We start from the raw sequence: 12,276 nt of genomic DNA on the forward strand, positions 1-12,276 counted from the left end.
CAAATTCATAACTTCATCCCGTGCGATTTCACCTAGTCAATCCAGCGACATTTGTAGCATAGCCAGTGCAGCCTGAGGATGCTGTTCATGATTGTGCCACGTATGAGGGAATGAGGGAGAAGAGGAAGAGACAGTGAATGAGAAAAAGAATGCCCTGGTTGGGCGTGAGGGGTAAGGTGATTTTTGTTGATGGGTTTTAAACCATCCACCAGGAGACGAGTGAGAGGCATACGGTTGCCGCTGTCGTGGGTCTTGTGGGGGGGGGGGTACTGGGTCAGACTGAAGAGATGGTTGCCTTCTCATTACTCTGCCTTAACAGTTAAACTGGTGGCACTAGAAATGAGTAAGGGGAAGGCAGTCACTGTTTATTCTGACTCTGCATATGTCACCTCCACAGTGCATTCTGGGTTATCAAGATGGCAGAGAAGAGAGTTTTGGAGGTCTGAAGGGTCCCCTGTCCAGCATACTGTGCTGCTATCCCGGCTAATTGAAGTGTTAACCTTGCCAATAGAGAGAGGTCTAGTAAAGTGTGCTGCCCATACTAATGGGATGAATTCAGTAGCTCTCGGAAATGATACCGAAGACAAAGCAGTGAAGGAAGTGGGGTATTTTCCTTTCACAGATTCACAGAAAATGGAAACTGTGGGCCTCATTCCGAGTTGGGAGGTAAGGGTTAACGGTCACCGGTAATGAGACCGGTTACGTTAAACCCTTACTGCCCAATTCTGAGGTCCCTTAGCGGGAGCCGCAAAGGACGTGTGGTCTGCCCACACGTCCTTTACGGGTCCCGCTAGGGGACCAGGGCGCTAATAATGGGCCTGCTATTTGCGGGCCCGTAATTAGCACCTTCCCCATTTCCATTGAGCCCTATGGGGGCTCAAATGGGAATGGGGAATGGTTGGTTGAATGGGGACTTACCGGGTCCGCACAGGTCGGAATGTCCCGGTAAGTCCCCATTCAACCAGACTGGACCCAGACCCGGTTTTGGAGGCAGCCATGGCGCTAATAATGGCATGGCTAACTCCAAACTCGGAATGAGGCCCTGTGTCCCAACAGGTACAGTTACCAGCCTTGTACACCGCAGTCCTGGTGCTCCAGATAATAGAAATGCAAGGGAAAGCACCAAGAGAAAACAGGAGCTCTGGAAAAAGAGAGGATAGGTTCTCTCACCCACATATTTGCTTTGGAGACAGGAGGTGATGGGGAAGCTAGTAATGCCTGTAGAGCTGCTCCTTTTGGCTCTAGAGCAACTGCAATACCCATCGCATACTTCTCAATGGTAAATCGCATCAGTGCTCCAGGAGGACTGGCTTATTCCTAAGTTACAAGAACAGGTAAGTAGATTCATAGGGAATTGTGTAGTGTGCAAGGAGTTCACTTCCAGAAATACCATGAGGTCGGTGAGGGGGGTCTTGCCCAGGCTATCCGGTCCATTGAAGGAGCCCCACATCCATTTTGTGGACATGATAACGAGGTGCAGTAACTTCAGATATCTAATTGGCATGGCTATTCCATTCTCCCGGTGGCTTAAAGTTGGTCCCTGTGTACATCCTGATGATAAATTGGCAGCAGAATTTCTGGTGAGAGAGGTGTTTCCAAGATGAGGAATTTGCGAGGTCCTAAATTCCGAGAACGGAACCAACATCTTGAATGCCTTGTTCGCAGAAATCTCTTTGCTGCGACGAATAAAGCATAGGTTGCGCTTAGTGTACCACCCAAAGGCCAACAGAATCATGGAGAGGCTCAATGTCCTTAAGGCCCATTTTGCTAAAATATGTGCAGAATAAATCATGGTATATGTGTCTCCCACTAGCACTGCTTATTTACGCAATCAGCCAGGGAGGGATCATCACTTGAGCTCTCATGAAGTCGTGAGTGGGCGTAGGTTACTTACACCTCTCTCACCTGCACGCATGACAACAAAAGCACAGAAGTCCCCAGCAGGCTTAGGTGAGGAGTTTAGGGAATACCTTAGGGTGTTAACAAAAGTGTTAAGATTATATCTTCACAAGTTGCATTTTCTCACCAACAGACAAAAGTAGAAAACAGCAAGACTACCGATGATCAGCACATGACACATCTTCTCCCTGGGGACAGCATCTATATCTGCACCTTCGTGCATCATTGGAAGTAGCAGCGTTTCCATGGGCCACATAGAGTAATCTGTGAGACCCCGACTGCTGTAAAGGTGGAGGGCAACAAGAATTGGATCCACCTGAGTGACACTCGAAGGGATACTGGCAGCCCTCCAGCGGCACAGGAGCAGGCATAGAAGTAAAGTACGGACTAAGGATTCACTGTTCGTTTCTGTGTAAAGAGGGGTGCGAATAGAAATCTGGAATTTAAATAATTTGTGTATAAGAAAAGGAATGTCTAAGATTGTAAATTGTGTAAAAATGTATGTTTTTGTGGGTTTCATGGTCCTTGGGTCATCATGTCTAAAGATGATAACTAGTATAAAAAGGGGACATTTAAAATTGTCTAGTTTTATTAAGTCGGAGGAGAACATTTTAAGAGTGAAAAGAAATGTTGATAATAATCTTTTTGATAATGATGATGATGAATTTGATCCTGTGCACATGGTTTTGCAGCAGATAACATATGTTATGGCCATATGAGAAGGTGGGGAGAAAGAGATCCGTAGGATATTGCTACATCTGATCTTTCATCCCCCTTGCTTCTGGCATTCCTAGGGTATTTATCCCGATTGAGGTAGAGGTAGCAGATGCGCTATGCGTAGTGCACCTAGCTATGTGCAGGGTTCGAGGGCAGTTTAAAGGGCAGTCAATTACGGCATCAATCATACCAAGTGACAATGATTGTTCAATTGCCGAGCGTACAGAACACAAAATTATTGGCTATGTTAAAAGAGTCCAATTGACCTTGGAAGGAGCTTTTTTTTCTAAAAATTGGTGGGAGCAAGGGATGAAGAGTTGCAGTGTGGGACAGTATGGATAAATCATTTGCAGTATCTGACGTGGGTCAAAGAGTCAGAAACACCCTTTTGAGATACAGACACTTACCCATTTTTCTCTGTGTTGTAAGGGCAATGGAACAGTGTCTGTTGGCATAAAAGGAAACTACAGCCACGCCCTTAGCATCGCAGACCTGGCTGGAGGTATGGCTGCTCTTCTAGACAACTTTTGGACCTGTGGACAGAATGTGTACACACAGTTGTCTCCTGTCTGGCAAGGTGTGTGCAGTCTCTCTACCCTTCATGTGCCCATCCTTGTGATGCCTGAAGTGCACCTGATTTTGGCCCGTCCAATGTCTTAAGCTATACCTCTGCCCCCTTTGTCCCCTGTGCCCCTTGTGTCCCATTCACCACCTTATATGAACAAAACAAAGACTATGTTTGACGGTGAAAATCACAAACAATTGTACCATAGGAGAAGATTGAACTACCTTACAGCAGCATCATCAAAGGCTTTAGCAGACATTCCCGATCAATATTGGCTGTTTAGCCACACCAACACCTTCTTTGCCTCCCTCCTGGCACCTGGTACCCAAGCTGCGGCCAATGCCAAATGACTGCAGGTGACCAGGTATGAACTGCTACTCTTCTTGAATGCTTCCGAGTTAACGTTTAGTGCCATTAAGGAAGAGTTGCGGGCAGAAAGGCTCATGACTTTGCAAAACCGGTAATACTCAACCTCCTGACAGCAATGGCGGGCAGAGTATGCTGGAAAATTGTGAGTACCTGCTGCACGTTTGCGCCTCCCAATGATACATAAAACGGTATGCTCATAAGGGCCCAGCCCACCAATCACAGCGACTGTGAGGGTTTAGCATGGGGGAGAGAGGAAAGGAGAAGGAGAAGAGGAAGGCCTTGAGGAGATCCGGCTCGAGACAGAGATAGAGGGTGGGGCTGTTCCAGAGGAGGGAGCTACCTGAGGAAAGAGAACGGCCACCCACTCTCTTCTTAGGGAAGCACTTGTCAAGCAGCGAGTTGGAGCTGGAGGATCAGAGGGATCTGGAAGGAGAGTATTTGGTGAGAGCAAGTTGCAGATAGCATGGTCCCCAGCCCCAGGCAGCCTTATGGATGATGGAGGGGGATTTAAATGTGATCTTTGCAGCAACTGTGACCCGGTGGAGGGATTTTAGGGCTGGAGAGATAAGATCCTTGGGCTTGAGGCCAAGAATAATCTCACAGCCCTATTCTGGATTAGCTGGAGGGGGCAGAGAGAAGAAGAAGGTTGAGTGAGGAAGAGACTGTTACAATAGTCCAGCCTGGAGAGTACCAGGGCTCTGGAGACATTAAGCTTCTGGGGGGTGAAGAAAGGGAGGATGCCTCTGAGGAGGTAGAGTTGGAAATGGGCTTTCTTGGCAAGGTCCAAGATGTTAGGAATGAAAGAGAGAGAGGAGTCAAAGATAACTCCCAGGTTTCTGGTTTCAGAGAAAGGGGAGGGGGACAAGCTCATAGATGGTGGCCAGATTGAAGGGAGAAAAGAGGGATCAGGAGTCCACATAGGAAGCATCTTAGTCTTTTTTTTTCTTTTTTGTAAACATTGTATTAGTTTCATGACAAACAGTGCACCTTAACATGGTGCATGAAATACTCAAACCCCAACACCCCCCTCTTTACTTTCCTCGCCCCCCTTAAAGTTACTAAAAGAAAGAGCCAGCACGGTCCACTAGCCCACAACTGTCTCTTCTCCATAGTCCAGGGAGCTATTCGTGTCCAGCTCTCCGGGTCCCAGGCCCGTCAGAGATGCAATCAAATGCTGCCACGCCGTCAATGTCTCTGCTTCCTCCTCCCCACCACTACTTGCTGCCTCCCTCCAGACCACCGTTTCAGCCTCAGCCCACTGCAGGAGGTCCCTTCACCAGGTGTCTACATTGGGTCTCGCTTGAGCTTTCCATCCCATGGCTATCCTTTGTTTTGCTAAAATATAGGCCAGATCTTTGAGCTTGCACACATGCTTGAGTTTGCGTGGTCTAGGAAAGCTCCCAACCATACATGCCCACAAGGAGTCTACCACCAGTTCAATCCCTGTGGTAGCCAGTCGGTCTGCTATTTCCCTCCAATATCTTGCAATTTCGGGACAAGCCCAAAACATGTGTACCATCCCGGCATTTTCATCCACGCATTTCTGGCATCGCTGTGTAGCCGCTTTTGCAAACTTAGCAATTCTCTTGGGGGTCATATATGCTCTATGAGTAATATACATCTGAATCTGTTGTAATTGGGTGTTCCTTGACACTTTTTTGTGGTATCCTTGCACCCTTTCCCATAGTCCATCACTTATTGTCTCCCCACTTTCCTCTTCCCAGTCCATCCTCATCTGAACCACCTCTTTTCCCACTTTAGACATCAGTATTTTGTAAATTCTGGAGACCTCGTGACCACCATCTGACACTGCTTGGAACATTTCTATAGCCTCGTCTGGCTGCTGGGCCAGTTCTACTTCTGACCACGTCTTCTTTAGCACTGCCACCAGCCTCACATACGTGATGTACTGACCGCTATGTAGGCCTGTGTCCTCTCTTAAGCTATCAAACTCTATTCTGCCATCTCCCTGCCTCACGTCCCCTACTGTTGTCACCCCTACCGGCTCCCAGTGTTCCCTTATGGTGCGTCTCAGTTGGTCTTCTATCCCCTTCAATGTCACCAAGGGGACCTGCGGGGAGCACGGTGTCTGGCTTCCCAGCATTACACAGGTCCTAAGCCAAATCTTCCTTCCCAGGGTCAGTAATGCCGCTCTCCTACTTTTCGGGGGCTCAGTTACCCACATCCATTCATTCAAGAAATATGGTGTACACTCCGCCCTCAGTAGTCTGGACTCTGATGTGGTGTCCTCAGATAGCCAACTAGCTACATATTGCAATTGGCCCGCTAGGTAGTACATCTCAAAATTGGGTAATCTAATACCTGCCCAATCATGTGGGTAATGCAATTTCCATAGGGCTACCCGATTCCTAGTGTTATGCCAGACACACCCTCTACATATGTTGTGGAGTCTATTAAAAAAAACGTTTAGGTATTAGATACGGGGCGTTTGCAAAATTGTGTATCAACATGGGCAATACTATCATTTTAAGCAATGCCGTCCTCCCTATCATGGTTAGGGGCAACCTTGTCCAGAATGCCATACTGTGTTGAATCCCCTCTACTGCTTTATCTGTATTATTCTGGTGTTCATCCTCGACCTTGTGATATACATTTATCTCCAGGTATCTAAAGGTGTCTACCGCCCATTCAATCTGCAACACTGGTAACGTACATTGAAGTATTCCCACATATCTACCTATCAGGAATATCATGGATTCCCGTGGGTTTACCGTTATACCTGACAATAGGGCATATCGGTCTAGTACCTATAGTATATACTGTAGGTTTTCTTCAGGGTATTGCAGATACAATAGCATGTCATCCGCGTACAGTGATATGAAGTGTTATCCACCTTTCCTTGTAATGCCCACCTCCGCATATTGGTATCTGAGGTATGCTGCCAGTGGCTCCAGCGCTAGAATAAACAGCATCGGGGACCAGGGGCAACCCTGTCTAGTTCCTCTGCCTAGCGTCCACCTTTCCGAGACCACCGACCCTGTCCGAACTCTAGCGTCCGGTGCTCTATACAATAATTTCACCCATTGCAGGTACAGCGGTCCTATCCCAAATTTCTTTAGGACCGCTAGTAACCATGACCACTTAACAGAGTCAAAAGCCTTGACTGCGTCTAGTGAGACTATCGCCAATTCTTGGGAGCTTCCAGCGGTCTAGTCTATAACATGGTGCAATCTCCTGAGATGATATAGTACGCTGAGGGACATATCCCGTTTGGTCATGGTGTATCAGGGCACTGATCAGTGGTTTCAATCTGTTCTCCATCACCGCGGTGAGGATTTTACTGTCCTGATTTAACATCAACAACAGTCTCTAAGATCCGAAGTCGGTGTCTATTTTACCCGGCTTGAGGAGCGGGATGATGACCGCTTCCCTCAGAGTCTCTGGCAGCCTACCCCTTTCAAATGCCTCATTCAGCATAGCCAACAGTGGTGGAAGCAGATCTGTCATGTATGTTTTATAAAATTCACTTGGGAGGCCGTCGGCCCCCTTAGTCTTATTGGTGAGTAGGTTACAGATTATATATTCCAGTTCCTCCAATTCCAGTGGTGCCTCAAGCCTTTCCCTATCGGCTACCTCTAGCCTGGGCAGGATGATGTCTTCCAACACATCATTTATGTTAATTTCCTCTCCCTCTGTTTTATCAGTATACAATTTACGATAGTATCTCTGAATGCACTCATTCACCCCTTTTTGTGTGTCCTCAGGTATGCCACCCTCGCGGCGCATCTCTCGGATCACCTGTCTCGGGGTCTCACTCTTACACAACCAGGCAAGTAATCTGCCTGGTTTTTCCCCTTCAGCATGCTGTCTTTCTATGTATTTTCTATAGTTGAGGTTACATAATCTCTCCCAGTGGGATTTACATTTTTCAGTTAGGTGTCTTATTGCCTCAGTGTTTCCTGGGGAGTCCGACATCTCTTGCATTTTATTTTCTATCTCCCTCTCTGTGGTTTGTAGGTCTGCCATTATGCCCCCCAGTAGCCCAGTTGACTTTGATATCGCAGCCCCCTTACCACTACCTTAAATGCTTCCCAAAGTGTGCCTGCTGACTCAACACTTCCATCATTTAATTCACAATGCTCCTGTATTGCTTTTCTTAGGTCTTCCCTGAACATAGTATCCTTAAGTGCCTCCGCTCTAAGTTTCCATGTCTGTATCCTGGGCCTAGGCGGCGAGATCTGCCATGTCACCATCAGTGGCGTGTGCTGCTTTGTACTCCGCATACTTAATCTCCTCCACTATGGAACTAGAAAATAGTATGTAGTCTAACCTGGTGTGAAAAACATTTGGGGCTGCATAATGTGAGTACCCTCTGTGTTTGGGGTGAAGTTTCCTCCATATCTCAGTGAGCTGGAAATGTCGTATAAGTGTAGTCAGCGCCTTTGCTGGCAGGTTAGGCTTGGTTATTCTGTCATAGGATCTATCCATCTTGGGGTCTAGTGTGCAGTTAAAGTCCCCCCCAATTATGACCGCTCCTTCCATGTATGGGCTAACAATGGCGTACAAATTCCTGAAATAAGGTGCAGTATCATTGTTCGGGGCATAGATATTAATCAGGTTGACGACTTTATTGTCCGCTATCCCCTTCACCAGAACCATTCTCCCATTTTCTCTTACTTCCTGTTGCAACAATTTGAAAGGGACGTTGGACGCTATCCATATGAGGACCCCCCTAGCATATACTGAGTATGTGGCCCCTATTGTGGTCCCTTTCCAGTTCCTCTGCATCAACTCTAGTTTCTCTTTAGTTATGTGGGTTTCCTGTAGCATTGCTATATCTATCTTCTGCCAGTGTAAATACATCATAACTTTGTTGCGCTTGATAAAGGTGTTTAACCCGCATACACTCCAGGTTACAATTTTAAGATCCCCCATTTCAGCTATATCCTACTCCGCCCACCCTCCTCCCCATCCTCTTCCTGTACAGATTTGGTTGTGTTCATAGCTGTCCCGTGCTGTGCTCTTGTGTCATCTCTGTTGTTCCCTCCCTCCCCTTTTCCCCCCGTAAACCAAGTCCCCCTCTACAACTACCCCCCCACCACCTCCCCCTCTCCCAACTGTTGCCCAGCTCCATCCCTGGATCTCAGGCTCCCCCGCATCTCAACCCCCACCCTGTGATCACTGGTGTAGAGGTCGGAGCGGGTGGATACTATACTATAATATCCTACCTAATCTACCCTCTGGGGGTGAAGTCGTGCTCCATGGTATTGCTCTCGTATGTTAGTTTCAGTGCCCTTATTCCTCTGTCACAAATTGCCCCTTGTCTTTCTAGCTTCACCTGTTTTATCATTCCTCCCATCATACCAAATAATCTGGCAGAGTCCCGTGTGCTCCCCCCTCATTTTCCATATTGGGGTGATGCTTCGGTTTACCCCACTGGGCCCCCCTCCGTGAGGAGAAAAAACAGCTGGTCACTTATCCTTCTCTGTCAGCTCTTGATCATCTTCCCCGTCTGGACAGTTCATCCCGTCCATCCACCTCGCTGCATCTTCCGGGGTTTCAAAGAAAAGTACTTTGCCACCGTGTAGAACCTTAAGCCTTGCTGGATAAAGCAGTCTATATTTCAGGTTGGAGTCTCGCAATCTCCTCTTAATCGCCACGAAGTTCAGGCGTTGCTTTTGCACCAGGAATGTATAATCCGGGTATGCCGTGATGGTCACTGAAGCCCTTGAGATAGTTCCGGAAGCGGTTGTATTCCAACCATTGTTCGCAGGCACAACGCTAGCACCAAATAAAGTAGGTTAACACCACACGCTATCCCATCCTGCTATTTCTCTAATTCATCATCTGCCCTGTGAGATTAGCAACCAAAGCCATCCATTCTTTAAATGGCAACTTTCTGGAAGAGTGACCCTGCAACTCCTTGCCTTAAATGCAGTGTTATCGGAATGCTGCCTCCTGTCAGGGGGAATAACTAGTGAGAGGTCACTTTCACATGTTCTTATTTTGCTCCCTGGTTCACAGACCCCTCATCAAGATTTGATAGCCCCTTCACAATTACATTAACAGCCTCCTTGTACCATCCAGGCAGAAGTATAAGTCCAACAGCAAGTAGGGATTGAGGTATGTTCACAGAGAATAACACAAGACTTACCATTTTTTTTAAACCTATTCTTCCTACATAGGAAAAGAGTATCAAGTGCTGGCACTTCCTAGCTTGATTTCACAGACAATGCACACGGTCACTAAGCGTGGGTAGTAGTGTAAACTACAGGCTCTCTCCTGCTCCTAGCAACAATAGATCTTCTTTTGTTGTCTTCACTCAGTAAATTCTTAGTGATGATAATAGCTCTGGAGAACATCTAGGAAATCACTATTTCCAAACTCATGTAGGTCATTCTGCTTTTCAGGCCTATCCTTGTTCTGCAAGTATGATCTCTACCATGAGTTGCCAAAATAGGTGTCTGGATGTCTGTGCTACCACATTTTCCTTTACAGAGCAGACAGGTTGCATTGTGTCTGAAGGAGCTCCACTCTCTTGCTCTTGTTGTAGCATATTTCTAGTCTCTGTTGATCAGTGCATTCAATCATGGGCTTTCCACACCCCGCAGCTGTTGTTAGGGAGATGGACGGACGATGTCAGTATTATTGGTGGTAACACATTGGCGGTGATGGTCTCAGCGTTTGCCACCAAATTCTCAAAGTACGTCTTCATCCGTTCACTGGTCCTTCTCCACAGTGCTAATGTGTGCTTCTGCATCGTGCTCAGAACAGTTTTGACAACATGGTGACAAAATCATCCTCATCACTGCCATCATCCTTCTGCACTCTTCATGGGATTGATGCATTTCCAGATGTATAAATGCCACGTTGTTTCCTTCAAAGATTGAATCAACATCATCAATTTCTTCATACCGTTTAAAGCCACTGATCCTTCCTCAACAGTTATGATTTATGCTGAAATCCACATGACGGGACAAATTCCTTGCATGTATCCCTCTCCTTCCCACTATGCGCTCCTCTCTCAAAATAATCCCTCCCACGACCCATGACAGCAGCTAGTTCCCTCCACTACAGTTACCACCTGTTGCTACTCTACATTTTCATATTGAACCCGCGACGCCCTTCTCAATTCGCCTCCGAAGCTGAATGGCTAGGCATTGTTGACGTAACTTTGTGTGTATGCTCATTATGGTGCCTACAAGCACCCCAACAGCATTGTAGAGTGGCTAGACCATTGCTGTATCACTGATTTGGCAATGACACGTGCATCTGGCTATACTAACTATATCCCCTTTCGATCACTTGTCTTCTTACATGTGCCCTCAGTTCTAAAAGAAAACACCTTTTTGACCATTATGTAGTTATTTAATACTTTGGTGGGTGTCCAGTCAAAGGATTGAAAACAAAAGGATCGAATAAAATAGGGTCGAGTCAAAAGGACAGAAAAAAAAAAAGTTGAATGCCTTTTATAAAATGCTATTTTTTTTTGGTTTCCGTATAGGAAAAAATTGGTTTTTACATCAAAAACAGGGGTTTGGAGGGGAGACCCCCCCAAATAAATAAATAAATAAATAAATAAATTCGACCTTTTTTTCCGGTCCTTTTGACACGAAACTATTGCATTTCGATCCTTTGTATTCAATCCTTTTGCCCAGGGCTTTAAGTGGGGTAAGAAATCGAGGGGGGGGGCCCTCATTTGGGGGCGTGGCTTGTGGGAGGGGCGTGGCCTAAAAAGTACGCAAATCGTAGGGTATACACACAAATATATATAAATGTTATATTTGTGTGCGTACCTTACTATGGTTTGTGTACTGTGCAAGCCATCTTTTCTAAACATAGAAATATGTAACATAGTTCTACGTTTATAAAAGATGGCTTGCACAGTACACACACCGTAGTAAGGTATGCACACAAATATATAACATTTATATATATTTGTGTGCATACCCTACGGTTTGCCTAGTTTTCAGGCCATCTTTTTTAAACATTTCGGGTTTATAAAAGATGGCTTTGAAAGTACACAATTCAAGCCATCTTTTATAAAGCTTTGACTACGGACAAAATTGTCCGTCGGCAAAGCTTTATAAAAGATGGCTTGAAATGTGTACTTTCAAAGCCATCTTTTATAAACCTCGAAATATGTCGAGGAATCCCCAGGTTCGCCGAGGGTTAAAGACGCCTCGGCGACCTGGGGAAACAAAGGGACAGTAACTGCCTCTGGTGACCTCTCGCGCGAGGGGTCACCAGATGCAGTTACTATGACTGACAGAAGTAGCAGCCAGTCACAGCGTCGCTGTGGTTGGCTGGCACTTTTGTCAGATCGCCTGACTTCATGGCAGGCGCATGCATCTCCAGTCGCGGCTGCGGCCGCGACGGGATAATGCATCCTGCCAATGTTGCGGGCGGTGGGACGGGGCCCCGGCAGGGCCCCGGCTCAGCCCCACTTTTTGGAGACTGCCGGGGCCCAGCCCCGGCAAGCCCCTGCAGGCCCCGTCCCACTTTAAGCACTGCTTCGCCCATAACCACTTTGATGTAACATAAGCTTTCTAATGTGTCAGAAACTGTGTTTGTAGCACTGTAAAAAGTATGCAAACTCTTACCCAGATTGACGGGTCTTGTGTTATCGAAATTGGACTATTGAGAGAATTGGTGACAAAGACATCATAGTAAATAGCACAGAATGCCTGGGTGAAACTAATCATGTCCCCTGGTATACCCGAAGAAGTGCTATCCTTGAATGTTTTAAACAAAATTGTGAAACC

This window comes from Ambystoma mexicanum, chromosome 2p (assembly GCF_040938575.1).
Source record: "Ambystoma mexicanum isolate Mex_15411 chromosome 2p, UKY_AmexF1_1, whole genome shotgun sequence".
NCBI lineage: Eukaryota > Metazoa > Chordata > Amphibia > Caudata > Ambystomatidae > Ambystoma > Ambystoma mexicanum.